Source organism: Nannospalax galili, unplaced genomic scaffold (genome assembly GCF_000622305.1).
Source record: "Nannospalax galili isolate Female #2095 unplaced genomic scaffold, S.galili_v1.0 scaffold132, whole genome shotgun sequence".
NCBI classification, from domain to species: domain Eukaryota; kingdom Metazoa; phylum Chordata; class Mammalia; order Rodentia; family Spalacidae; genus Nannospalax; species Nannospalax galili.
This window is the reverse complement of record NW_008332644.1, coordinates 4098241-4103414: the sequence shown is the minus strand read 5'-3', so window position 1 is coordinate 4103414 and position 5174 is coordinate 4098241.

Here is a 5174-nt window from a genome sequence, read left to right as displayed (position 1 = left end):
TTATTGTATGCCATTGTCGGTAAAGTGACATGTATTTTAGTGCTGGCAACTCCTACCCTGCAAGTATGCTGAAACCCACAGTGAAAATACTTCTTGATCTTTGTAGATCCCTTTCTCTCTAACTCAGACTCTGGAATATACAACAAATGTGTGCTGACAAAATGAATCAGTTAAGTAGAGCTAAAATTCTCTTATATCAGAGTTGCTAATAAAGTGAAGCATACCTCTATACATTAATTTACAAAGAGGCTATGAATGTTGAATTCATCAATGAGAATGAAGTAATTAGAGAGAAGAAAAGACGGTTGGCATTTGATAACAAGGGAATAATGTAAAGCATGAAACTTGCTCCTTGCATTCTTTTTTCAGACCAGTTTGGAATATGGAACTCATCAAGCTTAAGCGACAAACAGAAGCAAGTCAAGTGCCCAAACTGCTATTTATATAGCTCCCTCTTGTGGTATTTAGAGACACTTTAATTTCTTTTACAACAGTCAGAGTTTAACAGAAATAAGATACATTTTACTTTAGGGAAAAACCTACAACATTCATATAATTTGAGGTATATCTTCCATCAAGTTACAGCTGTGTTTCTTTAAGATGATAATTATAAAAGTATACAAAAGGAACACACACACATTATTTATATGTGTGTGTGTGTTCTAGTGGGTTCTTTCCCTTCAGTGATATCTGTTATTTGATATTTCTTTATGAATAAAAATAGATATTTTAATAAAGATTCAGTGAAGATGTCAAATTTTTTTGATATGAAGATATTTTCACAGAATATTTTTCTTTATGGAGGTAACAGGCCTTAATTATTTCCTTTGAAAGGTGTATACCTTCTTGTCCAGCTATTATATGGAATTGAAACAAATATGGATAGCATTTGAAATTAACTACAGAATAACATTGTTTGGGGAGTGGTCATGCCCACCATACTCATGAATCCTTGTACAATTACCTCTGCCAATACAGGCTCTCCTTGCTCTGAATCTATCCATTACACTTAAAGTTTCATTTAAAAATATTTATTGTCTGTCATTACCAATAGCTTTTTCAGTACAGAAATTAAATAAACCAAAACACTGCCTTCTAATTAATTTCAATCTAATAGAAGAGATAAGCCATGAGCCTAATAACTCCAGTGCTGGGAAAGAAGTAGACAAGGACCAAAATTCATAATACGTACTGTGAAAGGGGGATACAGAAAGAAAATAAATGAAGATATAACTATGGAAACCCAGAATAGGACAAAGGACACAAACACAAAATGGAATGACAGTAAACAATACTCAGGTTTCAAAAATAACTTTAATGTCAATGGCCTAAACTTCCCAGTCAAAAGACAAAGACAAGTTGGATGGATTAAGAAATAAAAATCTATTTTTAATAATTCATTGAGAATTTCATACAGGGATATAATAAGCATATAAAGTGTTTTGATCAAATCCATGCCCACTCCCTTCACTCCAACTCCTCCCATATATCCCCATCACTTTTTTCTGATAACTTCATTTTGTCTTTCTTTTTGCTACACTAACATTCCCCCCTCTGAAGAGGTAACCCTAAAATCTTTTAAGGATTAGATAAGTGCACCCAAATACTTTTGACATTTTGGGCCTTTGGAAAGGAGTATGATGCTAAGAGGCCCAAGGACATTTCGAATTTTAGCCAAGAAACTGGCTACTTTTCTTTGGGATCTTTTTACTCTAACTGACTAGCCAAGTCCTAACTTTTATTTTATCACACGAACCTCTGAAGGGGTTACCCAAATTGCCAATAGGGAATCAGGACGCAGACTGCACTGGCTTCTTCCATGCTGAACAGGGACTCAGGGTGAAGCAACTGGAGTACTCCTTCAGTGGGTCTATCTAAAAGACTCCCAAATTGTGTAACTCTTATATGTAGGGGAAAAGAAAGTCTTTGACTGATGAATAAGAGATGTGAAGGAGAAGTAAAGGCAAGAGTAATTAGCATCACAAGTTCTAGACAAGGAACTAGAAACAACTCAGTACAGGGAAAATTTCAAACATTCATATGAGAGTACATTGCACTTTCTTGACGAGAGCTTCCAAAAGCATCTCTCTATTGGGTTGGGTTCCTCCTCATTTTTCTTTTGGCTTCCAAGGCTGGACTCAAGAGTGATGGAATCAGGATTTGCTTTCAGGCATTTTGATAGCTGTTGGAGTGGTTAGACTCAGTGTCAGTTCCCTCTCAAAGGCTTCTAGATAGGGGGAGAAAACAAATTTGGCCATCATTTTAGAACAATAGCAGTTGTATCCCTTAGCTAAAGATGGGCACTACAGTATTGCAGACCAAGATTTGAAGTCTTATAGCTGAGCAGCACTTTCTAATTCAGAACAAAACCATCAATGAGAAATAATTATTGTCTAAATAACTTTTTATACGGACTTAAGCCTAATATCTAAGAGGTGTAATTCCTTGAACTCTTAAAGAAATATACTGACCACTTTACTATACTCTCCTTTTGGGTGTTTAAGATCATACAGTTGGCACAAATAAATCAATTTATATTTACACTTAAAATCATTTGTGGATATGTTCCTCAGGGGCCATATGAGCTTGGGAGGAGCTCCTGTCTCCTTGCTTTACCAGTTCCATCTATGTGAAGATAAATCAAAGGTCCTGCTTGACTGTGACTGGCTTCACTCGGAGGCATGAAGGGAATGTTTCCTCTGAGTTGACCCTTCCCTTTGTAGACTGGACACTGGTTCAAGTCCATCTCATGATGTATCCATGTCCTACCTGAACAAGAGGACAGGTATCTCACTACAGTGTCAGGATATTTTGAGAGATGTTCCATAGTCCTCTGGAATTTAACTGACCTTGGCAGGCAAGGGGCAGAAACTGTCCTTTAAGTCCCTCTGACCACATTAGTATAAGCCTCAAACTATGGCTGCTAAAAATCCAAGAAGGTTAATTTCACCAGTGTGGTACTTTTAATTACCATATGCTATGTAGATAAAGCTTGGGTAAAGTTTGGGTTCTCAGATAAACCTTGACTAGATATATATTTTGTTCCTTAAACTACTTGACTAAACTATGACCTTAGAAATTTTAAGATTATGTGTATATTATTTTCTCTTGTCCTTTATATATCATAACAAACCTAAACAGACCTTCATCACTTGCTTAGGCTTTCTCATTTTTTCTATTTTAGAAAATATCTCCATTCCCATATACTTTTAACATCTTTTACATTCTCATTTTCATTTTTAATAATTATGAGACATAATTACATTAACAAATAAATTCTCCATCTGTTGAGAGAATTCTTTTACTGAGAATACTAAAAATGCTTATTCCCTTTTAAGGTTCTAGTGTCAAATCAATGTTTGATTAAAGTTTTCCTGGGGAACCAATGAATTTACTGCACTTACTGAGGTAACTGAGGAGTTGCTGAGGTGTATGAGTGACCTGAGGGTATGCACACTGGAAAGCCTTTACCAAGCATGGGTCAAGCCTTCTCTTCCTAGCCTTCCCCAGACTGTATATTTTAGCCCTCTCCAAATCCAGAACATCACGTGTGATTGGGGCCAAATTACATACAGTTGGCTGGGAAGAGTGGCTGGATACTCCAGTGAGGGTCCAATGACTCTGTCTGCCCCTCCTTTAATGAAGAAGCACAACCGACAACAAGCCCAATTGTGACGATGTTTAGCGATCAGGCACTGCTGAAGTCATGATGATGGTAGTTATTTCATGCAGATGAGACTTCTGTACAGTATTATCTTATTAAAAGGACTTGGAATTTAAAAAGATTTGGTGCTAGGATCCACAAATGAGGGAGAACATACATCTTTTGTTTTTCTGAGTCTGTTACTTCACTTAGCATAACAATGACTAGATCCATTCATTTATCTGCAAATTTCGTATTTCATTTTTTTTTCTTTAATGATGAATAGAACTTCATTGTGTAAATATACCACATTTTTGTTAACCACTCATCAGTGGGGGGCACTTAGGTTGCTTCATCCTTCATCTCTCTTAGCTATTGTGAAAAGAGCAGCAACAAACATAGTTGTACAAGTGTCTCTATAATAGGATGACATGTTTGGGTATATGCCAAGGAGTGGTAAAACCAGGTCATATGTTAGGTTCATTTTTTAATCTATGTGTCTATTTTTGTGCCAGTACCATGCTGTTTTTATGACTATAGGTCTGTAGTATACTTTGAGATTTGGTATAGTAATCCCCCCAGAGTGGCTCTGTGTGTTCAGATTTGCTTTGGCTATCCAGGGTCTTTTGTATTTCCACACAAATTTAAAGGTGGTTTTTTCCTTATTCTGTGAAGTATGTCATGGGGATTTTAATTAGGATTGCACTGAATCTATATATTGCTTTTGGTAGGATGGTTATTTTCACAATATTAATTCTTCCAATCCATGAGCATGGGAGGGCCTTCCATCTCCTGGTGTCTTCTGCAATCTCTTTCTTTAATGATTTAAAATTTTCATTGTATAGCTCTTTGGTGTCTTTTGTCAGATTTATTCCAAGATTTTTTTTTCAGCAGAAATTGTGAATGGGAGCATTTCCCTGTATTCTTTCTACAATTGCTTGTTATTGGTATATAGAAAGGCTATTCATCTTTGTAGATTGATTTTATAACCTGCTACTATACTGAAAGTGTTGTTCAATTCTAGGAGTTTTCTGGTGAAACTTTTAGGATCTCTTATGTATAGTACCATATCATTTGCAAAAAGGGATAGATTGACCTATTCTTTGCCAATTAGTACTCCTTTAATTTCCTTCTCCTGTCTTATTACTCTAGTAAGAGTTTCAAGCACTATGTTGAAAAGGAGTGGAAATAGTGACCATTTAATGGGAATGCTTCCAGTTTTTCTCCATTTAAAATGATGTTGGCTCTGGGTTTGTTGTATATAGCTTTAATTATGTTGATATATGTTCCCTCTAGTCCAATTCCCTCTAGGACTTTGAATATAAATCATACTGAACTTTCTCAAAAGCTTTTTCTGTATCTATTGAGATGACAATGTGGTTTTTGACTTTGAGTCCATTTATATGATTAATGATGTTTATTGATTTGTGTATATTGAATCATCCCTGCACCTCTAGGATAAAGCCTACTTGATCATGGTGGATGATCTTTTTGATGTATATCTGTATGCAATTTGCAAGGATTTTGTTGA